The 26,389-nt window shown below is 37.1% G+C and overlaps 1 protein-coding gene across 2 annotated transcripts in view; it reads right to left on the bottom strand.

Annotated features, from left to right (window-relative positions):
• The window catches only part of unc5da (unc-5 netrin receptor Da), a 226,422-nt gene that overhangs the window by 181,983 nt on the left and 18,050 nt on the right, over window positions 1-26,389 (bottom strand). The window lies entirely within an intron of this gene.

Here is a 26,389-nt window from a genome sequence, read left to right on the forward strand (position 1 = left end):
TACATTTTGATGTGATACATACTTGCAGCTAGTTGCACGTTACAAAATCGTTTCATATTTGAAAGGAGACGACTTTGTTGCTTTTCCTCCACTCAATGGCTGTGTTTTATTGTAATGCATGTGTTTACCGGGCATAGAGCCACCTCTATTTGCTGTGTTTAGCCTCGGGATCGGCAGACCAGCATTCTGTCATGGTCCAGCAGTCCGGTGTCTGTATGTTTATTTTCCCCTAAGTATCAGTGTATGTTTGCGTGACCAGAGCCAGGCCAAGTAGAAGTGTGTGCTTTATTTATTTATTTATTGTTTTATTCCTCTGCTCTTCTTCTCTATTTATTCTGCAGACCTATAACCAAATCCAAGTGATCCTTCTTAAACTGTGTGTCAAAGCACTGACACTTGAAACACACTAAGCTCTTTCCAATTACTAGAGCTGGAATTTTGACTTAAAAATCAAACATTTCCATTACAATCATCTAAAATATTCTGTTACTCTGTGAGGCGCCCGCCGTTTCAAAAAGAGGAGAAAAAAAAAAAGATCGGTTGTAAATAGGAAAAGATAACTTTAAGTAGTTTTCCATTTGTTCTGTGTAATTTTAACCTTGCTGAAAGAGAAATTGGAAAATAAAGTGTTACCGGGATGACAGCAGAGTGATGTGCTTTCAGTACAAAACCATTCATAAGGCTTGTCCTTGTAACCATGGAGATGGAACAAAAAACGCCATGGAGGTCCTTGTACTTGATGTTTCTACTTTTTATTTATTTATTTTTTAATTAGAGATATTCCTTCCATGGCCACATTATTGCAATTCTTTTAAAGTGGCTGAAGTGGTGCAATGATTTTCCATCTCTGATTAGCCTTTGAGGACAACATTTTTTCCCGCAGATAAACCCAGCCGGCTTCTTTGCCATTTTTCTTTAAGGACTCGGTCACTTCAGCAGAACGAGCCTGCATGACGGGCCGCAGAAGCAGCTCCACGTCTCTCTTTGATTCCCTGATTACTGTCTGCTCACCGCATCGTTTTTGATGCCATCATTTTAGAGTCTATTACAGTCGCAGCTTCCAAGTCCCTGTTGTGGCACTAATGCAGTCCTTCCAAGCCGAGCTTCTAGTAAATAACAGAAGCCCGTCATGATGGATTGTTAGCACTTGTGTTTCAATGATATTAGCAGACACTCTTCATGACCTCATGAGCCAATTGATTTGACTGGTAACTTATGCAATAATTCCTTCAGAGCTCTGTAAATACACCATGAATATAGTCTATTAAATTGGTCATTACCTTCCTGAGCCTTCACTAGATTTTCTACCGGGCCAACCAGCGAACAGAAGGAGAAATTGCGAACGATGACGTTTGATTTTCTGTAGCATCAAACTGGCACATTACATGCGTCACATGTAAACATTAGTGATTAGGTAAAACTGAAAACTTCTACCGAGTCCATGCCTCCAGGAAGCAATTGTTACACAAGAGCTGAGAGTAACGAACCAAAGCAAAGAACAAGGGGCTAGTTTTTACCAGGATAGCGTTCTCTGTGAGTTTATGACAGATATCTCCTTTCAGTGGAGCCCTGAAAACCAAACCCGGAAAATACCAATTAAATTTCACACTTTTCGAGAATCCAGAGGAATCTTGTTCTCTGCTTCTGATTGTTTTTCTTTGAGGGTCTTTACCGTCAACGACATTTCCTCTAAGTTTTTTTGCCTTGCGAAATTCCACCTACACATTTTTCCTTCCTTGTAAAGCTCCTCCCTTCCTCAATGCTATCATCTTCTTCCATTTCAACTTTTATATCACTGTCCTTTTCTCTTCTTTGTCCTCACCACAGACGAGAGAACACTTAAAGGAGTAAACGACTGTAACTCTGCTCCTCAGTGAAGGCTTTAGCAGCGGTTATTACCATATGATTATTAGTGATGGACAATTGGCCTCAAAGTTGTTTCATTATGAAAGAGCTCGCTGGGATCTCATTAGCGTTCTCAGTCTAAGGGCTGCTGCTCAAGCCTGCTCTGCTCTGGGGAATTGCATTTCGATCACCAAGTCTGGAGTTAACAAGGCAACATTAAAGTAATGTGAAAGGTGCAACAGCCAAAAAGAGACAAATTAGTAACCTCCAAGAGTGTCAGAGGTGCTCTACTCATATAAATAAATTATAAGAGCCGTGCTGGATCAGAGGGCTCCCATGTTATCTTACAGCATGGCCTGGCGCACCTGCACAGTCCTTGTTTGGCGTGCAGTGCAACCCCTGATGCTGTAGGCATTTGCTTTTCTTTAGCCTGACAGGAGCATCCATCAAAAAAAATGTAATTTCATTTCTTTTCAGCTGTTGATAAAGTTGCTGACTAGTGCCAGTCCTCCCCAAAGGATCAATAGCTGTTTATACAAATAATGTAGGAAAGCACAATACACCATTCGCATAGCTGGAGGTGACTCTCCAAGGGCGGCTGTAGTGCTACAGAGCCCGCACTGTGGATCCACTCTAAATTAGCCTCGTAAACCTAAAAGAGCAACAAGAGCGTGGTCTGGCATTTGAGGTCGTCACAAACTGATTCTATAATTGAACACAGTAATTGTTTATGCATACACCTCATACATTTACAGAACTCTTTGTTAGCAGGTCAAGCTATTTTTTGTTGTTGTAGAGTTTAACACAATGCTAAGCATAGGAGACCTAACAGAATTAGGGTGAATTCACACCAGCCCTGTTTAGCTTGTTTTAATTGAACTCCAGTTTGTTCATTTAGGAAGTCCGGTTCGTTTCAGAAAGTGTTATTATGCAATCGAACACTGATGAAGGAAAAAGTGAACTCTGGTCCGTATAAAGACCAAGATGTCAGTTCGGCTGAAGTGAACTACAGTGCAGTTCGAATGATTATGTAGATGCAAGCAGATGAGAGACCAAATAATTTGGTTGTTTGACAGTGCAGCTGAAAATTTAACGACTGCTGCAACTTCGGTGCCAAATTGAACCTAGTATACCAGACTATCAGGTGTGAAAACACCCTTGGAGCAGTAGCAAGCAATTCCTGAATGTTTGTTTATTAGACTTTATTTGTTCCCTGTACAAACATGTCAAAGGAGCAACTACCAAAGACTAAACTCTACTTGAATGTGAACAGTTTCAGTAGCAGCAGGAGTCACATATATGGAAGTTCATCTGCTATTGTCTTCCGGAGACCGATCCAACTTCCTCTTCTGCTTCTTTGTCAGAATATTGCTCGATTTCCTCATTTACAATGTGCCGTAATCATGATTCATGTTGCTGAACTTTTTATCTTAAAGCAATTTGACAAAATAAGAACATTAAAGAAACATTGATTCAAACGTACAGAAACAAAACCAAAGACAACAAACATGAACGAGAAACACGGCAAATATTAAGCACAAGAGCTTTGAGTTAAAGTAAATGTTAATTTTTTAAAGTTGTGGGATGCTTTGGCCATTATAAAACATAGACACAGAAGTCTAACTGCAGGTGCATTTAACTAAAAAAAAAAAAAACCATCAGATTTTAATAAAAACATGGAATTGGGCATAAACACCTGCTATGTGAGCGTGGCCTTAGCTGTTCACAGCGTACTTAAGTACAGACATGTAATAAGCCATTGAAAAGAAAATAAATTTTTTATGTGAGGACATTATTCTGGTTAACCTTATGATTTTTTTTCTTTTCTTTCGTATTTACCACGTCGCACATGCTTGCTTAAAGTGCTTTACAGGTAAAGTTGAAGTGGCATTAAGGCTGCAGGAGAATCAGAGAGAACAAGACCTTCAGCAGATGATATGCTTTTAATGCCGTTTCTGTATCTTCTTGTACTATTCTTACGCACATATTTAGCTGTTTATTTTTTCACAAATAGACATGAACATTTAAGTTATTCTTTTGTTGTTGTTCAATCTTCAAAACGAACTCATTCTGCTACTAAGAAAAGTATTGTAGGCACAAAGTTATCTGTGTTTTTTCTTTAGTCTGTTACGTCCAACTTTCTCACAGTGTGATCACCCCACAAGTAAATCTGTTAAAATTATAGAACAATTGGTGTCTTTATGTGCGATTTTGAGAAATAGCACTGTGGTTATAAAATCAGCATTTTATCTGAAATGCCTCAGGGGTGTCCACTGGCTGACATGCAGTCCTTTTGTTGCACATTTTACTTGACAGATACAGGAAACTGATTTTCCTACCTGAATTAAGTAACAAAAGAATATATATGTGAAAGGAAGACGGAGATACAGTCAGGGCAACTTTACCTTTAACAAGGACTAGCTGTATATTAGTAACGATTGAAGCAGAATTATTTCATGTTTACCACCTAAACAATCTGAATTAAAACTGCCGTCCTCGAATACACAACTCAACACTCGTAACGACGTTTTTCTTCAGCTCGCATATGATTATGTCGAAGTTAATTTTTCAAATCCTCCCTTTGATAACTTTCTAGATCTGTTCAATTCTCTGCTGTTCTCTGCTTCCAAATTTTTATACTATATTTGTAGATGGCGCCACTTTTATATCACCTGGACACCATCTACGGTAACAAAGCCAGAGTCCAAAAAAACAACAAAAACAAAACATTGAATGCATAATTTTGGCTGTTTTATGCAGATCCCCTGAAGGGACTTTGAAGGGAAAAATAAAAATCTCGTGCGCACCAGATAGCATCTTGTGTACACAATATCTGCTGTGCATGAGATGGTTTATTTTATTTTTTTTATTTTCTCCTTCAGTGTCCCTTTATGGGCTCCGTACAAAACATCTGATGCATTCTATGTTTAGTTTTGTTTAGATTTTGTAGTGTAGTTTATTAGACATGGATTTTCATTAAGTTTAAAGCAAAATATTTTTAAAAAATATATAAGGTCAGGAGAGAAGCATATAATTATCAGTTTCCTGTCTTGCTGCGCTACAGTTTCTTCCCCACAGTGTATTTTTACCCATCAGCCATCACCATGCTGGACGTGGCTAAGTGGTCAATTTGACCTTGTCTATTTTAATTTAGAGATAACATTTTATCAAGATTTACATCAAGTGCAACATACATAATTATTTATAGTCTTTTTTTAAGTAAGATATTGTTTTTATCTGGAGAATTACACCCAAATTTTGTTGTAGACTTTCTCCTCTTTTGCATCTCTTTTATCAGTTTATCACTAATAAAACTTATCCAATAAGTTTTATTAGTGCTTCTGACAGGAGAAACCATGGCATCTAAATGTTGCCTCAGGCTTTGTGGGATTTCAATTTAATATTTAAATTAAAAAACAAATCATTCCTAAACGTGGCAATCGATAATCACAGCATTCACTGGCGATGCACTGCTCTCCTAAGGTTTTTCTCAGCTGCATGTTGAAGCTTTACTATTCAGCACGGAGGTTTGGCATTTCACTATAAAACCTCCCACACGTTTTCTCTAAAATGTTTTCCAGTTCAGTGGTTAGAAAACAATTCCACCTGCATGAGAACTTTCTGCCCCTCTCCCACCTTTACCACAACACCATCGCCTCCTCCTCATCCTCCTTCTCTCTCTCTCTCTCTCTCTCTCTCTCTCATTCACAGCTCAGGCACATGAGCAGGCTTTGGAGACACAACCCCGAGGTTTGTGGTTCTTCACTCAATATTTCCTCATCAGAGGGAAGCGGCAGACCGACAGCAGAGAGGGGAAGAGTGCAGAGACTTGCTCTGGGACAGTAATGAGTGGCTTGGTTGATGTGCTATAGGCTAAACCTCCAACTTTGAACCCGACATCTCAGACACACAGCAGTCCAGTAAGCACTTCCACTGTATGTGTTTTTAACACACCACCTACCTACAGAGCGTGGTGTGCAGGAGGGAATGTGATTAATTAATAGCATTGATTGAGTTCTGATTCTTTGCGCTTCCCAAAGGTTATAATACACAGGATTTCAGCTAACTCCACATGCTGTATGAGTGTAGCGGTGTGGGGGGGGGGGGGGATGGCTAAGAAAATACAGTGGAACTAATATACCAAGTCAGATAATGCTATCAGGATGGAGAAACGTAAAGCAGAAAGCCTGTAAACACACAGCGACACGAACACGAAGACACCGGATACGACGGGGGAGGGGAAAAGTACCAAAGAAATAAAAACAAGTGTAAACTGAATAATAAAGCACAATATCATCAACTCACCTGATAGAGTAACCAAACTCAACAACCTCACATTTTAATATCAGCAAGAACTCAAGCATAGTTCTTCTAGGCGGGCAAAGCATTTATAAAACATGAACTCAGCTTTTTTTATTCAATTATTGAACAAGTTCCCTTTCACAGGGAAGGGCCAGTTGTGAAGCAGCAGAGGAGTTTGAAGCTTTGCTGAGGACAATAAATGAAAGAGCAGAAGTGACGATATAGAGAATAGAGCTAAACTTTAAATGACATTTCTATTTAAATTCACAGCTCTCCCCTCTGCTACTGTGGGGGGAAAAAAAGAGAAGATTTCGTGGCTCTTTTGAGACTTTTTATTCTTCTTCAAAACGACATCGCTAATCTGAAGGGTATTAAATATGCAGCATAAAGTTGCATGTATTATTGACCCCGATTTGTCATTCAAAGCTTATCACAGTGGGTATACCCACAGAGCAGTTGTTAGCGTGTTGTGGTGAAATTAACACAGATATGTTCATTTGTAATGTTTGTAGAAAATTAACAAGCAGTCTGCAAACCAGGTGGCGATAAAACAGGAAACCAGAGTGCTTTCCTTACAATTATGGTGCTTTGAAAAAGTATTCACACCCCCTGAAATTCTGAAAAATGTGGTGTGAACTTGTATTCTTGCCCCAAATTAAAATCTACATTTACAGTTTACCACAAACTTTGGTAAGAGGAGACCAAATCTTAACCTTTTGGCCTTTATGTAAAACGTGAGGTAGAAAACTAATGCTGCACATCACGATGAAACTTCAGTTTAATATTGAGAAGAAAAAAAAAAACTTGGTGGTGACAGTTTCCTGCTCTGATCAGATGAGACTAAGTTGAACTACATGCAGAAGTATGTGCAACCAAAACTATTACTGCACATTATCCTGAATACACCTTACTGTGACATGGCGGGGACACATCAGTGTTGGTCAGAGTTAAAGGGAACATGGAAGAACCCGACTACAGGGCCAATGTGGACAGAAACCGGCTAAAAGCTGCAAAAGATTTCAGACTATAACTTCAGATCAAAGCATTCTCAGGTTATCATTCATTGGTTTTGCAAAAGAATGATGAGCAAAAACAAGTAGGGATCCAGGGGGTGGGAGGGGGGACAAAATGTCATATTTCCGTGGCAGATTTTTATCTGTACAGTACTTTTAAAAAAACAAAAATGGTTTGCCTCTTCACAATTATGTGCTACTTAGTTTTAGTCTATCGAATAAATCCCTTATGGCTTACACTGTGTAGCTGCAGCGTGACAAAATTATGAAGGAGCACAAGGCATACGAATATTCCTGCAAGGCACTGCAATGTGCAACTTATTTTTGCTCTGATTATTCAGTTCAACAGAATTATCTTTGTTATAATTGAATTAAAATATAAAAACTAAATGATTTAAAAGTTTTTCTATAAATTCATATTGTTTTAACTCAGACTGGTGGGTAGGCCATGTATAACACAGGGAATACAACATTAAATTTGCTTCCACAAAATGTGTTGCACACTGACTAACAATTTGCAAATGTTCAGTTTAACCTGTTGCCGGTGTCTGAACTCTGCCCAATGAGTCTTTCACAAGGATTATCATTAACTTCACATTTTATCTCAACTCCTGCTGATGGCATGAGCGACCCAACATAATTCCTCAGTAATTGTTTGGGCTGTAAAGTGTCTGCGCATCTGATGGGTCCAGTAAGGGACACGACGGCCCAGTTTCCGTAAGTGATGAGAACGCGGGGAAAAATAGACCGCTTGATTACCCCTGACACCGCTCAATCTGCGCTCCTGCCATTCAAGGTTTACTGGGCCTCTTTACATGGCTGGTCAAATATAGAAGGACACAATTATGATCTAGTTTTCCCTGTCTTAGTTTTTAGCGCTGAAGTATGAAGAGTTTTTGATTAACCACGCGTAAGGTCAGGTTGGAATTGCGTCGGAACGAACACCTGTGACCTCGACAACCGGGTCCATCAGCCTCATTAATACAGACATCATCATTAGTATCAGGGTCATCAACACCCTCAATTACTTCTGCCACTGCCAGTCATCAGTAATGTCACTGTCAATGCTGTCACCATCAGTGTCATTATCCCGAGCCCCGAATGCTAATTTCTATTTGATATTCATCACTCCACATCTGTGAATCCGAGATGAGCCATTCCTTCAGTAACAATTATTTACTCTCAGCGTTTTACCATTCAAGCAGAAGTGCCAGATGAACAGTGAAGGCCACAGCAGCCCTGAACAAAACACTCCCAGGAGGAGAGGGTACTGATGGTTTTTCTAATGCGTAATGAATAAAATACACAGAGCGGTGGAGCCGTCCCTCAGGCCAGGGAAACAAGAAGCTCTACTTCCCCCCGCCCTGCCGCCCCAACCTCCAGCGATCCCAGACTGGGAAAAAGAAGAGAAAAAGTGGAAGTTAGTGCATATATTTTATAACTAACAACACCTGTCAAGGTCTGCAGCCATGACAATGCATCAACCAAATGAAATCAAATATAATTGGATACATTGCCTTTGTTCTCTGAAGCGTAAAGGCTCCTGTCGAAGACGAGTCGACGAACAATATGCAAACAACTCAAACACGCAGCCTCCTGACCCGCCGTAAACATATGAGAGCACACACACTAACGTAGAAAAACATTTTTATTTTTTTGGATTGTGTTTATTGGGGATGGGAAGCTTTAAGCTCGAAAAGCTTCCCGCTATTTGAAGTAATTGTAATTACCTTTTGAAGCGCTCCCTTCCACTTTTACGGCGGGATGAGAGCGAAGCAGACTCAATGTGCGTTTCATCTGTTTTCTTTATGTACTGACACTCCAATTACCAAGAAACTTTGTAAGAAGCCTCAAAAAAGCTGAGCACTTTCTCCTTTCAAACAGGACTGGCTTTCCCCCCCCTTTTTTTTCCTTTTACATCCCCCTGCACACTTTCATATCTATCAGCGCTCTTAAACTCAGACTGAGACTCAAACCCCATTACTTTGTTAACACTCCATTCCACTGTAAGAATCAAAACCTCCTTTATTCTTCCTTTACCAAAGTGCTGTACTGAAGACACGATCTTCAAATCCCCCCCAAAAAATATTTCTACTTGTTAAAGTTAGAGAAGTTTAGGAGATGTATGTTTTAAGATGTTTTACTTTTTGATAGCTGGAAAAAAAAAAAAAAAAAAACAGTCACATTTTCTCCACAGTTACCCACTGGTGTTTCTCTTGTTTCTCCATTTGTCAAGCTGCAGCACTTTAAACACTGCACTTCAAGACCCCGAGGCTCACAGGAGCATAAACAGGATGCTGCTGATTCATTCTCTCTGCTTACATTTTACGTTCTATTTTACAGAACAGTGCAGTCAAATATATATTTATTTATGTATTTATTTGTGTGTTTCTACAGCTTAATCTCCAAATATTTTGCATTTTGTTAATTTGAGGAGAAATATTTTTGAATGACATCTAATTGATTTACAGTAATGGATGTGCACAGAAGTAAAAATGTCAAACAGTCGCAAGTTCTTGCTTTCTAAAGCTATCTTATCTGAAATATTAATTATAAATCTTTACAATTTATTTTTAATAGCAAGGTTGTGAGAAAAATCTTTTAGCTGTCTTATAGTCATTAATTAATAATCTTCCTGACAGTTGAAATCAACTTCCTCCCAGCTTAACGAGCTCCACAATACAGTTCTTTTAATTACTGATGCCCTTATTAGGATTTGTGTCCCTGATGCCAATCTTAATTATTTATGGTTAGACATAGCTGATACAGTGTTCCAGTTCAATACTTTATTAAAGTCAACGTCATGTAGACTATATGCTAACCTTCGATCAATGACATTGTGATAAATACTGCAGTGATCATTGTTTTGAAAGGAGGTTGATATTTACACAGACAGCTGCGTTCTTCAATAAACGCATCTCTTGCCTCTGATGAGTGTGTTTTCAAGTCAAGGTGTCTGCTGTAATGTCAGGCTATTTGATATGTTTACTCAGTTTTTATATGCTGATAACATTTAAATTTAGTTTTATAAACTTTGTTTTGAGTGTCAAACAACATAATGACTAGGGGTGCACCGATTTATCGGCCAGATGTTATCCACCGATGTTATCAGCCTTAGCAAAGGTCTAAAAATCAACCACTGTGCTTTTCTTTTCTCCACTGAGGAGGTTTGACTGACAAACCAGTCGACCTGGTCGTTTACAATTAATAGTCACGCTATTGTTACCAATTCAGCAACTTTCTTGATATATTAAGCAACATTTCAGACAAAAAACTGGACAAAAAAATCAGAATCGGTAAATTAGGCTTTTTAAAAGATCTGTAATCGGCAATCAAGCAGAAAACTGCAATCAGTCCACTCCTAATAATGATTAAAGTTTCAGCTACACTGCAACAAAAACATTACACACCTTACAACAGCAGCTATTGACAGCTACAGTTACAAATACCTAGATTTGAAAATGCTTTGATCAAAACACTGACTCGGTTTTAAGTTGCAATCAAATCAAGACATTGACTCAAGAAAATTAAGTGCAATTGAATTATTATTATTTTAAAAAATGACAGGTAGAAAATCATGATGGAATACTTGTCCCCATCAGTCAAACATTGAAAAATGTAGCGCAATAGGCTTGACGGGCTAAAAAGTTTTTCTTTCTACTTTTCAACTCTTGTAGAATTGTGACCATCTATAAATGGTTTCAATTGTCTTTTTTCTCTTCTTGGTATCTCACAGCAAATGTTTTGGATGGAATGTTTTAGTATCCTGGATTGGTGACACGACCAGAGTGTACCCTGCTTTTCTTGGCCAATGATCGACATCAGACCCCTTTGCAAAGACAAGCAGGTTTAGATAATGGATGGATGGGTTTTAGTATCCATAGTGACAAAACGGATAAAACAGAGAATGACAGAAGAAACTGAAATGGTTGTTCAGATCGTTCTGGAAAAACAACTGGCAAAAGGTGTAGAAAGAAACTACAAGCAAAAAAAATAAACAAATACTTTGAGTGTTCTGCTGTTCGTTAAAGTATGCTCTATATGGTTTGTATTCGACAAACACAGGAATGGAGAACAATAAATAAGAAAGGGGTATGTAATACATACAACGCTTTTCCACAGGCAAGCTAAGATGTCGTTTAGGAAAAAAACAACCTTACTCCATCAGATGTGGAGGTGGTGAAAATCAGTGAATTTTACCAAATTAGTTTTTGACTGACTGAGTCTTTTCTGAATCAGTGTAAAATAATTACCATGAGCAAGTATTTCCCAGGGCTGAACACTTTGTTGTCGCAATTAATCACTTAAATTAGCTCTTGAAGATTTTCTGGAGCAGAACAAATGGAGAAAAACAATGCCCTTATTGAATTTTCGTTCTATTTTAAGACTCTGTGTTTCCTCTGGTATGATATGCTGTCATTACAGTGCATTAAAATTCATCACTGAAAAAGAAAGAGTCTAAACATATTTCAATCTGTAGAGCTACTACATGAAAATAGCTTTCCACTTATCATCCTGTTTCACAGTTTACAAATTTATAACCTATTGTTCTCTAGAAAATTGTAGTAAAGTTATGAAGTCAATGATATGCTTAAAACATTGACACCTGTGCAACAAAAACAGCAACTAAGCATACGTTGAAGAAAAAGTGTAAATTTCAATTTGTTTTTAAAAGAAATGTGTACAACACATATGTCTTTTCTGTCCCCTCAGGGTTAAACACAATCTTCAGAATTGATAAACATGGATAATTGGATGACTTAGCAGAGTGAGCTCCAAATAAATCAAATAAATGTTACAGCTTCAGGAAGTTTCAAAAATTTCAATCAAGAGTTTTAAACCTTCAGCAGAAAGAAAGATTTTCATATTATTTTCTACAATTAGCAGGCAGCTGAGTTTAACAATGCCATTAAAAGTTTTTTTCTGTGTGTTTGTTTCTCAATCCGTTCAATAACTCGGCTGCTCAATGTGTGCCACAGTAAAAAGCAGTCAGACTGCTTAACTTATATGGTATCCCATCATCAGTGTGTCTCGAGTGCAGTCACACCTGTTCTAAGAGCGAGCGCGACACGACTGCCCTAGAAAAACGGCAGGTTTTACGGAGCCTAATTGCCGAATGCAAACATATCTCCTTTTAAAAAGGTCAATTCTGCACCCTGTTGCTGAGCACAAAATTTCTGCAACCCAAAAAGCAAAGAATAAATAAAATAGCTCATTGTAGCTACCCAGGCAACCTAACTGCTGCTCGATATGGTCATCTTTCATCACACTTTAATGTTTTATTAATGGACGTAAAAATAACGGCAGAAACCCTTGTGTAAGACTGTTGTCTGAAGACTTTGGTTCGCTAATATGTTGAAAAAAATTAGGACCAAATATAGTAAAATGTGAGTCCCATTGCAGTTGAATGTAAAGCAATTATCTACAAAAAAAAATAAAATTCTGAGCTGCAAACAAAATTAAATGAAGAAACGATGAAATGAACATTTTTGAAAAAGTGGCTGAATATGTATTCAACCCCGAGTTATTTAAATAAACCACTCCATTAAAATCACACATAGTAGCTTTAATAGTTAATCAGTCTAAAACCTTAACCAAAAGATTATATTCTAATTATCCTGAGATACAATTTTAATAATTTTTTTCTCATAGCAAGGTAATGTTGGAACGCCACATAGATTCTGTTACGTGGATCCTTAGAAACCATGTGGTTCTTCATGTCTTAGTGCGAGTGTTCAGTGACCACCCTCTTTTCACGGAGTGCAGATCATGAATATACTGACATGCAGCCTGTAATAGGAAATAAAAGACTTCAAACAACAAGAATTAGCTGGACTGTGGCGTGGGTGTAGAGCACGCTGCTGTTTTTGAAACGGTGGGATGAAAACAGAACTGTTCAAATTACGACAAAGTGCAAACCTACCTAGAGAGGCAAGACAGGAACTTTGCCCATTGAATATTTAAAAAAAGAACAACTGCAGGGAAGCAGGAGGCGAGAGGAAGCAGAGAAACGCAAAGGGCACGGAGTGAAATGCCTCCAGGACAAAGCCCCCCCACTCCTCATCGTTGAAACAGTAAAACAAAAAAGTACAAGACTTGGAAAGCCCGATAAAGGAGAAATGAGCTGAAGAGGGCACCTCGCGGTCTCCCACACCCATCAGCTAGCAGTGGGAAGCTGGGAAGCAGGCCTGTATGTGGTTATTCCGCCGGGACTATCGAGCACGGGTCAGATCGATGTATGCCCTTAACGCAGATCAGAGCTTGACAACTCCCCTCGGTGTTGGCATTTCTGAGTGAACAGCAATTGCCCACCTCCACAAGAGTGAATAACATCAAAAGTGATGGATTTCAAAAAGCTTTGTTGTAAATGAGAATCTGGAGGCGATGATTAAACCGAGTAATACACAGCCATCCGGTGTTTGGGAATTAAGCTTGTAATACACATGAATTCCAAATCTACAAAAAAAAAAAAACAAAAAAAAAAATCTCAGCCCTTGACATGTTGCCATAATCGGCTACAATTTCTTTGCTTATGTTCATTGGATATATTTTCATCTAATTGTGTGTTTTAGCTAAAGATTTCATCAGCAGAAACTTTTGTTCTTGCACTTATTTTGAGAAAAGCACTAAACACATTCATTTAATCCTATGAAATTAAATATTAAATATGGTTCCACTTGAACCATTATGGGATACATTTTATGCAAAATAAAGTAAAACATGTAATTCTGAAAGCTAAAGATAATACATTTTTTGGGGAAAAAAACATATTTCAAAGGGTCCAACTTATGGTTTGTCACAATTATTTCTTTATTGTCTAACTGAAATTATCTGAGCTGGTCATAAACATTTTTTACATTTGCACCCAACATTAAATCCTCAATTAAGAATAACTTTGCTCTACTACATCAGACAAGTTGGCTTCTCCAGATCATGAACCCTGCGTCTTTACACGGCACGCTCTGCGATCATGGAATCAAACTCGTGTGGTTTACAACCTGCAGGATCCACCCGGGTAATGAATAAGATGTGCTGGTGGATTCCCACAGAGGAATTCCCCAAAGAGCTTTTCAAATCCTACCAGTGCTTCAAACACAAGAAACCTTGTTGTTATTTGTATCAGACTCTGCCGGGCAGCATATTCCTCAGATCAGACGTATTTTGGAAAAATTATGCGATACATCTGCTCCCGCGACAGACCAGGGACTCCTGCTGCTTTGGCAGCTGTCTTTACTTTGTATCACATTACTGCCTCGCATTTGTATCACAATCCCATATTGTCTCTTACACTTTATAGTTGTTTAGATCATATTACGGAGTGTAGGGACTTTAACTACCCGTTCCATACCGGGTCTTTACAGCTGATCACAAGGTGTAAAGACGATGTGTAGGTCACAAAGCAAAAGGATAATTTGAAAGAAGCTACTTTGGCTTGACTGTATGGAGAAAAGAAAAACTTCACTGTTTTGTATCTAAGCTGGCAAAGGAATAAAACACACAGCCAAGTTGGGGAGTAGGTGTGAAGTGGGTGGTGTACCATTATATTCCATAGTGATAAATTGTTAATTCAACAAACGGAAATAGAACATAACAGAATAAGTAATCAATCTGCAGAATTTCATGCTCTTTTATTGTAATATTGATGTCATTTTCCTGCAACAAAACCAACTAGTTATAGAAAAATAAGAGCCATCTATTTACATGGAGACAAAACTAGCTTCTAAGGTTTTGTAAGCAACTTTGTAATTTCATAATAAAAAAATTTTTTAATAAGAAATGCAAACTTCACATGATTTACATTTCATTTTCATATCATGGATTTCTTTCATGCTAAATGTAAAGGTGAGCTTCTTAAATCTAATAAATATTGCCTGGTTTAAATTAAAGTTTCAAACATCATACCCTGGAAAGTGCTACAGTTTCAGACTGAAACTGGTTAATAAAGAAAATCTCTGCTAAACTTTAAAAATAATGCACAAATTAAGTTAGTGTTCCTACATCTGGATTTGACACAACATCATTTCCTTCCTATAAGGTACAAGTCATAAACGCTCGTCTGGAAAGGTTGACAGAGTCTAGAACACCTCATGGGGAAAAGAAAAATCATGCAAGGTGGTATTTTAGGCCCAATTACCCATATGTTTGTGACAACTGACCTTTTCACACTGGTGCACTGCCTGAATGTCCAAGCAGCAACAGTTACCGGCTATCAAAAATGGTTTATTGAAGTGTTTATTCTTAGCCTTTCCCCCAAAGGTTAGATTAAGCTTTCACACTCACTGCCCATCACCTTTCTAAATGCATGTTCACAAATAGGGCGACATTAAAGTGGAGGAATCTGCACACGTCTGGCGAGCTGAAGTCCTAATTTCCTAGGTTTCTTTTTCTCACATCAAATACTAGCTGTCATTCAACCGTGACATAGTTATGATCCTGCTTTCTTCCAGTTCTCTTCCAAATGAGATTTTACAGCAGCTTTTAATTCTTTTGTGGTGCATTAGGGTTTCAGAGGCAATTACCCAGCGATGGGACATCCATCCTAAATTTGAACCATGCAACTTTTGACTAAATTGCTTATGGCCTCCTGTGACCGCTAAGATACTGATAATATAAAACCACTGAGAACAGTGAATTACAGTGAGATCGCTTTCTGGCCCTGCTAAAGGCTAAACATTTGGCAGGGTAGAAAGGCAGTTGCAGTTCTTATCTTTTATGTATCTTTTATGTTATTGTATTCAACATGTCCAAAGTTGTAATGGAAAAAGATTCAATCCATTGTCTATACCTGTTTATCCATAAAAAGAAACCATGCATTCACACACTCATATTTAAGAACAATTTAGAAAAAACAAATAGCCTAACAGTCATGTTTTTTAGACTGTAAGAGGAAGGTGAAGTTCCTGGAGAGAGCCTCCACATGCACATGGAGAACATGCAAACTCCATGTAGAAAGACCTCAGACTGGGATTCAAACCCAGAACCTCCTTTGGTCTCGTGCAACCCAGGAAATGACCAATTTAGATGAATTCATTTAGAATTTAGTCAGTTAATTAAACAACAAAAATACCCATTACATGCAGCAACATTCTTAATAGACTCACCACAAAGCAATAAAAGATACGTAGATGGCTCAGACTCAGTAAAAAACAACACAAAACAAAATTTAAACACTACTTTAAATTCAACTATCCTGTGAATTTCCAATCTTGCTCCCACCTGCATACATAAGTAATGGGGTTCATGAAAGATGGCTTTGCACATTTTTCTGTAGTTGTTAAAAAAATAACCTGACGTTAAGAGCAAAGTAAACAAATGCAAGTCTGTGAAAGAAAACCCCTACAGGTCTTGACATGTAAAACCTTTAATTTTCGATCCACTAAAATGTAAGATTTGTGAAATATGCAAAACAATGTAAGACAGCATCAAGGAACGGCGAGCCTTTTCCTCCTTGGATTTGTTTACCAAAAAATAAACTTAGAAGATTCACATACGAAGCACGTTTACAGCCTCCAACATGAAAGAATTAGGTTCTTCAAGTTTATAGTGCAACAGTTAAAACAGTAGACTATAATATTTTGCATTGATTAATTTCTGTATGTGAACTAATCATGCTATAAGAATACTGATATAAGCTCTTGCATCCAGACGACCTCCGTTATTTGTTTGAGATTGGATGTGCCCATGTTCACAGCGATCTGTCCTGCTCAAGAAATTTGTTTAGCTTCTTTTGCTAAGATGGTTTAGTTTTAGTTTTGTAGAATGGACTTTAGATGATTTGTAAAAATGATGATGGATGGATTTTTTACGGTGGAGGATGACCGACTGCAGACGAGGTCACCACTATTGACTGAATTAGGATGCAAGGAATGCGGTGCGTTAGTACATGGAAGGCAAATGTTGTAAAAGTTGAAATATTGTTTGTCATTTTGTGTTTATTTACACTGTTATTTGACTAAAGTTTTTATCAGCCAGCAGCGCGGTTGGTTGGTTGGTTGGAAGGAAGTCTGACCAGAGCAGCAGTCAATATTCCTCACTTCACCTTTAAGCCTATCGGCCACAATCTGGCTGCTGATTGTCACTTAGCAACCATGACTTCAATCTGAATCCATGTTTTTAAATTAGATAAACTGATGTTTAATTCAACCCTGTGGATGACACGGATCCCAGTTGGTGGGGTGGCGAGCCAGAACCTACAAATCTGTGTGGAGAAACGTTCAAACTGCTTGAACAGACAGACCAGTTTTTCAAGTCAAAGGGTGATCAGACAAAAACATTCACAAACACAGACCACTGGACACAATCGGTCAACCGGTAATACTATTAAGACTCAATTGAAGAGAATAGTTTCCTATTTCAAGTGCAATCTTTTTTATTTTAGGTTCACATTTGGTGGGAAATGTATTTAATTTCGTAAATGTTCTGTAAAAGAAAAAAAAAAATCTGAAAAATCAGCTCCTGCCGCTCTAACTAATTGTAGCCAAAGGTCATACTGACTTTGAGCTGACCTGCAGGAAGCAACTACAGCATTATTTTCTCCCAGTAATATGGTTAGACATGGATTTATTTATTTATTTATTTTTTTTTGCAGCTTCATGTATAAATGCAGCGTGTCCTCCTGCAAACAAGCCTGTTGTGTTTTTGGTGTTTGATTTCATCGACAGATCTCCAAACTTTTGAAGGGAAATTCTACTTAACTGGTGTCATCAGGACAAGATGAAAGCAATTTCATTAAAAATTTTTTAACACATATAAAACATAACTGTATGCCATGCCATAATGCAAATATTCTATGAATCAAGCTTGCATTTTTGCGACAGCTAGAGTGTTGTGAGTCATTTGATGAAATAATTCAAGTGCATGTAGTGTTTATCACATATTTAAAATTTATTGAGGGATTGCAAGGTATGACAGAAGTATATTTTCAAAGTTTAGGTCAAAACAGGATATTTTTATCTGAAGACTTGACAACACTTCAAAAAAAAAATAAATTCACAATTGCGGTTTTGCACTTGTCTAGCCATGAAGGGTTACACTGAAAGGAGCCCATTTGATTAAAGTCAGGCACCTTTTTAGAGCTTTTTTTCTGAACCATTGGTTCTGCCTGCATGAGAAAGGCCCATGAGAGTAGAAAGCGGAGATTTTTGAAATTGGGGATGTACTGTAAGGGTACCTGACTCCCACCGCCCCAGCCCTTATTTTAGAAGCACCGTCTAAAGGTTAATGCTCTGCTGCTTGAGGGGGTTAGAGAGAAAAAAGAAAATCAAGCACGGAGACCTAAGTTCTCAGGTTGTACCTTTTGGTGGCTCCACAGTTTAATTTATACTTAGAAGATGAGATTTACTGGAACTCTTTTAAAACAAGTCAAAAACACAGATTGTTCCACTCTTGTGTTTTTTTTTTCTTTCAGTTTTTCATCAATTTTTCTTTGCGTGTTTTCTTCGGGGGGAGCTAAAATAAATTCCTTAGTGAAAGAACAACTAAATTACAGGGAGAAGTAAAACATTTTATTAAAAAATATTTATTAAGTTTGCAGCTTTGGGGATAAAGGTATACTGAGGGAGCAGCAGAGCAAAATTGGTTTCTGTTTATAATTTAAAAAATGGCTTAAGGTCATTAATACTCTTGCGTGCTTCTTAATCAGCGAAGGTGATGCATAATTAAGTAAACGTCTGAAACAATGCGAATGAGTCTGTGTGTACGTAGTTTAAATATGTTCGAATCAGGTTAGGTAAATTAACTAAATTAATTTACTCAGTCCTTCAAATAAATCATAATTCACTTAATAATATTGCTACACATGTCTGAGGTGTCATTTGTAACCACTTCTTGTTACTCTTATTTCAACATATCTCTCATTTTAAGAACATAGACTAAGACTAAAAGTGTTTCTAATTTTTTATTTATCTTTATGCTGCTTGTCCAGCTTTAATCCAGCTATGGTTCAAATATTATGAGTTTTTAAAGCTTTATATGACAGCTTCTTAAGACAGAATCCTTCCAGAGAATCTAAGATTAATCTGGTCCCATATAACACATTTCTTATGAACACAAGCCACAACAGACAGCAAAATGAGCTGCATCTGTAACTGTATCTGTTGCATTAGTTTCCATTTTGGAAATTTGGACCACACAACAGGGGGAGAAAAAGCTGAAAAGGCAATATTTTATTTCTCTAAAAGACGAATTAGAACATGTAGAAATTCTAGACATTTTCCTAAAATGACTTTAGGGGTAAGGAATAGGAAAATAAACCTTGTGTTTCTCAGTATTTATTGGAATAGATCCTAAGTGCAACAGCAAAAGTTGCTGAGTTTCAGAAATGTTCAAGGTACGTGATCCACAAACTCATTATTATAAGTATAAATGGCACAAGAAGTATTGCATTGCAAAGCAAAATACTAGAAAATAGGCTCCTTAGGTGAAAAATAATGGGTAAGTGGTGAGGGATTTCAAGCTAATGCCTGCACAATGATGGGGGGAAAAAAAATCAGTGGTGGACATTTCATTAGTAAAATTATTTTAGTAAGAAAAAACAACAATGTCTGTGTGAGGTCTAGAGGCTACTGAGTCAAAGTGCCTTTGTTCTTGTTGTTGCCGGGGGCAGCTTGATCGGTGTCATATGACTCACCCTAGTGCTGCAGCTGCTATGTGTTTTCAGTATTTAGCTGTCAACCTGCACCCAACAACCAGACCACTACAAACGTGCACACCGCAGGGTCGAGCATCATACACTTTTGTAGACCTGACAACTGTTCTTTTCCAAATCTGTAGTAACTGTAAATACGCGGCGATATCAGCTGTGACTGAATTCAGACAGTTTCCAGCTTTATCGTGCCTGGTGATCAAAAAGTAGAAATCCAGACACAACATGCCCAAACGTCTCCAGCTTGAACTGACAGCATTCTGCAGTGTGGATGTTGTTACTGAGTAAAGAGCATTTAGAGGTATGAGGAGGTGTTTGAAAATGAGGTCAAAGAAAGCATAGAGATGCAAGAAGTTGTATTATAAAAAGACAGTGATATAAATAATTAATAACCTCTTGCTCCAGGAAAACCAAAACATATGTGGAATGATTATATTATATTATACATTATATTAGGTTGTACTGTATTGTATATTATAATTCTTAAAGAGAAAATACAATTGACTGAAATCTTACTTCTTAGTATAAAACTTTACAACAAATGGAAATCAAAATCTGATTATTTCACCAAGTTTGTGCTCACAAACAGAATTTGAGTTCAATTCCACTTTTCTCTCAATTTACATTATAAATATAAACATTTTGCTGCTGAAGGCCTGAAGCACAGTAGCCTAATACAAAAAATATAAAAAGGGAAATAAAAATAAAAGCACATTTTTGTAAATGTACACATAAGCAATGTTTTAACAAACCATAAAAACATGGCAAGTGCAAGAAAAGAAGAAACTCCTGTTCTGACAATGAACACATTACTTTAGTCTAGTTCAGCCTGTTAAAAACTCAACAGCAAACACTGGTATGTGCAACCAATAGCAAAAAAAGGACAAATTTCTGCCATTTATCTGATCTACATAAACTATTCAGCCTAATGAACATATAAAACCTGCCCTGTGATAGATGATGAAATGAGGAAACATCTAGGTTGGTTGGACTTAATTTTTTTTCATTTTTAATTTTTTATCAGACTTCCTTACCCATTATACCTAAATTCCCACATATGATATGCAAGCAAGCTACCCAAATTTGTTTCGTCATAATTCTGGGTGGAAAAATAGTTAATGTTTAATAATCTGCCAGGTTTTCTAGTCTCAGTAAAGGTTGTTCAACAGTGGCCTGAATGCCTGTGTTGGATCACTTTAGCTCAGGTTTTCCACCCCAAAAAAAATCTTCTCCTGCCCCAACAACAATTAAATATAAATATTATATAACTTCAGAGTAATTTTCTCAATGTTTTGTACTTCACTAGCTTAATACCACTCATAGCTGATTCATTGTCAAACACTTTAGGTTCACTAAGACGTATCCAGTTTGATTTTCAGGAGTCTTATAGTTTGTCACAGGGATTGTAATGTTTCTAAGCCTCTCATATTTGACTACTTCAATGTTTTACCTCACAAATCTGCTTTACTGTTGATTAAATGACACCAAAGCCTCTTTGGAGAACCACTAAATATCACCAGTGGTACACAATGCAGTTTGAGAAGCAACAATCCAGGTGGTTTAATTAGACATTGATTGACTGTCTCTGCTGATTATCACTAGCAATGCTGCAGGTCAAATCTGATAGGTCGCTAAGAAATGAAGCCCATTTTATTTGTCTGGGGTCCTCACTTTAGAAAAGACTGATGCATGGTCTTTGCGTCTCCTGTTCATTGACTTGTTTTTACCAACATGGAAATAAATTATTAAAAGGAGGCAGAAAGTTTGTGTTTGCTTTGGAAAAAGAACTTGTCTTTTCTCTCTTATTTAACTGAGTTTACAACAATTAAATAGGAAATTAAATAACCTTGTTTTCAGATATTTCCAATAAATTGGAATATGCATTTTGATTAGGCTTGTTTGTCAGCTTAAAAGTGCCTTTTGGAAATAACATTTATTCAGGTGAACTTTTCAGTAACACCACATTTTAGCATTAAGAGGTTTATTCAACCCTATAAGATCTAATTAATATTCTTACTTCGAATATTGATTTGAGCTCCTAAAATAATTTAAAATACTCTATTGTATAACTGTATGCATTGTAATGGGCACATGCTGTGTAAGCTCAGTTTATGTCAACGTGTTAAACATAAATAAAACATTACAACACTTTTACATGCAGATCCTTATAGAACAACATCTGAATTTTACATTAGAAAACAGTCAAAACAAGTATGTACTATGAAAGATACCAAGTAAATTTGCCAAATTTTCTAATTCAGCTACAGGAAAATTGAGGAAAAATGTTTTCAAGTGGGAGCAAGAAATTAAACTGCAATATGTGACAGCTGAAGTGCACCCATGCAATCAGAGTTTACCAGCCATCAAGGGGAAAAAAAGCTATTTTTAAAGCGTCTCTTGCAATACATATCCATTAAAATATCTTAAGACTAGTTCAAATATTTTGATGCAAATATGTTCCAAAAGTAGCTTCAAAAATAGTTCTCTCATTTGAACATCTGTTTATTATTCTATAAAGAAAAAACAAACCCTACAATGAACAGGCATCTAATATGCTTCAAGCTCATCTCAGGAATAGAGAAACAAGACTTGCATAAAGAAAAAATATAATTACAAAAAGAGGGTTAGCTTGTGTCATGTTAGCTTAACCTGGAAAACGGCTCTGAAAATTGATTGTGTTCTTTTCTCTTTACGTTGGAGAAATAATACATTTGGTGTCAAAAATATATCAGTATCTGGGCTTCTCTGTATCTGACTTTTAAAGGTGGAGGTAAAAGAAGCTTCTCCTGAATACCTGTCACTGATCTCAATTGAAATACAAGAAGTCTGAAGGACTTGAAAATGAGACGAAAGAAAGCACTTGCACAGGGCATCAGTATGGGTTAGATGTGGTGCAAGTATAACTTTTACAAAGATAGAATACAAGACACTTCAGCTGCATCGCCCTGTGGGTTCTCATGCCGTTCTTTCATGCAGGCTGCTGAAATAGGCAACCAACTCTGTGAAAATATTACTTCATCCTTAAGGTTGTAATTTGCATCAATAGAAGAAGGAAAGGATAAGACATGAAAAGTTAAATATAATGTTGTCACATTAATAATAGTCGTAGATGGACTCGCTCTGGAGTTTTCATATTTTTCTACATGAATCCCAAAAAGAAAGACTGTATAAAGTATAACTGACCATGGCTTTTAACGAGGTGGATGCTAGATATGGTAGTAATACAGCGTAGTTGAATGTGTCATATTTTGAGGAATGTAATAAAGGATGCACCAATGTCCCTTTTCTACACTGTAGAAAGTATCACAGACTCATATCAGAGCTCTCAGCTGTAGGAAAGGGTAATTTTACTTAATTTAATATCTTAAGGGAGAATGGTAGCTGGAGCAGAGTATTTTTGTCACTCCACTCTCCTTCATGTTCCACCTCCTCTGTACAACCCTTCACAAAGATTGCTTCAGGGCTGAAGAAAAGCTGGGGCTAAAACCAGTTCTGCACAAACCTCGCTTTTAAGAAAAGTCTATACATGTTAAATAGTGTTTAACTTGGGGCCATTCCAAAAGGTTTTTGGAAAAGAAGAAATTATGCTAAGAAGGTGGACAGTGAGACTTTCACTCAAACAACAGCATACGCACTGCCAAGCCTGTTGGTGAGAGCGTCAATCTAAGACTTATCAATGGTATGTGTGCACTGCTCAAAGTGGGTGGAATAATGAAGGAAGACTGCCTCCAAATTATTCAAGCTGAGCGCTCGAAAATAAAAATTATCACCACACATCAAAATTGAGTTGGTGATGAATAAAGAGTGGTAACATTAGGATTGTAGAAAGGCCTTTACCTCAACCCTATTGAAAATCATTGGATTATTCATCTGTCATTAAATCAGTTGGACCAGTTCTCATTAGAAAAGAGTTTAGATGTCGAGTCAGAATTATATCAGAAGATTACTGATATATTTAAGGGTGAAAGTTTTATATTAAAACATTTAATATAATATACAGTATAAAGGAAGTGAATTATATATGATTTGTATGAAACAGGTGATTGATTTTAAAAACAATGGCTGTCAACACTCCTCTCTATCAGTTCTCTGTTTGCATTAAGACATGTCATATAGATTTTAATACAACTGTAAGTATCATTATAATAGTTAACTGGTGCAATATATTATGTGTTTTCCTGTTTTTAAATACAAGAGCTGTTTTGTGTTGAGTGTTCATCTTTACCTCCAGGCCATAGACCTAAAAAAAAAGGTTCTGCCATTACAGAGCATCTTGTATTTCTATAAGATATAAATTACTGCTTCCAGATTTTTTGAAAAGGTCTTCAGAAATCACAAAGTTGGTCACAGTTAGTTAATTTCAAACTTATTTTGTCATCCATATGTGTGTGTGTATGCAAAAAAAGCTGTTTTATTTTTACTTTGGCTTGGGAAAAAAATGCTTGGTTTGTGATATTTTTATCATTTGCCAGTTCCCCTTGAGAGGTGAGTCAACTATTTAATTTTGGACACCGGACAAAACCCAAGGCTTTGCTGTAGGTCAAATCTGTGTCTGTGTGCGAGTGGCTGAATAACTAATTTAACATGATGGTACAGAATCTGTAGCCTCAGTTATAAACCTGTTCTTTTAGCAGACGCTACATATGAAAAGCAGGTAAAGTGATACTATACAGAACTCAGCAGCGTGCAAGTACAAAATCAAAAGTTTCTGTAAGGAAAATATATTTTTAAAACTGATGAGTCAGAGGAGTTAGCAATGAAGGTGAAGTAAATATTCTGATATGTATTCTTCCAAACTGCACTTTCCCTCACATACGCTGATAAAGCTTGATGGCTTGGAAAATTAACATTGCACAGGTGCATGCATTTGCATTTACATACTGCTGTAACATTCACTCATTACATATATAAAACATGCAATGTGTAAGGACCAAAAAAACCTTTATTGCACATGGAAAAAAATCTTGAAACAGATGAGAATGAGCAAGAGACATAAATTAGTACGACTGCATACTGTGTGGTTGGGGATGCATACAAAGACAAATCAATGAAAATAAAAACCACAGTTGGACCACAAAGGATCTTTTTGCCATCACTTCACTCCCAAGATTACCCTTCTGGGAACAAATCACATTAATATTTATACGCACATACAGAAACAGAAATACTCAGGAAAAAATGTGACTACAAAAATAACAGGAGCATAAAATTTTTTAAATAAGTTTTTCTTCCCTTAAATAATTAAACTTAAAACAAAACTTAGCAACAAGGATTTCACTCGCGTGCCAAGGTGACGCTAACAAAACAGCCTTGGTAGAGGCGTGCTGATGTCATGTCTGCTTTATGACATTCACTTCTTCATTATTATCAGTCAGCGAGAAAAAACAGTACAAAAATGCAACAAATGTTGCAGTTTTGGTCCCAAATTGAACAGAGTCTACCAGACTATTGTGTTAAAACACCTCAAATGCTTCCTTATTAGCAAAAGGGCATTGCAGGAAGTATTGACAGCTGGGATAGCAGTGATTGTGCCACTGAACGAATATACTCAAATTTAAAGTTGGCTTTATGTCTCTGCAATAAAAGAGGATATTATTCAAAAGGCTTTTTATCCATCCTCACCTGGGTGCCAATAAAAATGGTCAGGCCTGTAATTCATATCTGCTATTTTCTTTGATTAAACAAAGCTCTTTATTATCTACCTTCTACTGTGTTGTAGAGATGTAAAAGCAAATAGAAAGGACTCTACTAAATCCCTATCAATATAACGGATCAGCCCTTCTTATGAGTCATGGAGAGGAAAATTGGGCCTCATGAGTAGGTGGGTTAAAATGCTGCCACAGAGAGGCTGAAATTGGAAAGAAGGTGGAACAGCAAATATTCCTCAGCAGCCACTTATTAAAACACAGCGTCATAACCTAAGTTTGTACTTCTCATCGAGTTGAGCTCGTTCATTAATTTTAACACCGGAAATCCAAAGTCTAGGCTTGTTTGAGGAGTTGGGCGACTTATAGCTATAATCCCAATTAGCCTGGTTGTTTTAAATGCAAAGAAGGTATTTGATAAGGAAAACAGAAAACCTACATGTTACAACTAAATATAAAGTGAAACGGAAAAACCCCTACAAGTGATTTAGGTTTAATGTTCACAAGTCATTTTATTTAAAGTCCAAGTCAAGTGTCAAATCTCTAATGACTGAAATAAACATTCTTCTCTTATCAGATGGATGCCATTCAGTCTATTACAACACATGTAGGTTATGAAACCAAATAAAATCAGTTTGGTTAACACAAACGGTAAGCTGTTAAAAACACCACTGCTTTGATCAGTGTTAATGATTGTTTTTGTGAGTTCTCATCAACGAGTGTTTAAGTACACACTGGATGCCAACTTTAACATTTTTAGCAAGCAAATATTTGCTACTTCCTGTGTTTGCACAACTTTCTCACCTTGCCTGTCAATGTCATAAACAATCTGAAAGTGGTGAGGAATTAAACGCTAAGGACTACTTCATACCCCCCCCCCCCCAAGCCCCACCCCCCCTGCCCATCCCCCCCTCTTTGGCGTAAATTCTTTACTCTTTGTT

The sequence above is a fragment of the Poecilia latipinna genome, unplaced genomic scaffold (assembly GCF_001443285.1).
Source record: "Poecilia latipinna isolate Pla-1442-1.1 unplaced genomic scaffold, P_latipinna-1.0 Scaffold749, whole genome shotgun sequence".
NCBI lineage: Eukaryota > Metazoa > Chordata > Actinopteri > Cyprinodontiformes > Poeciliidae > Poecilia > Poecilia latipinna.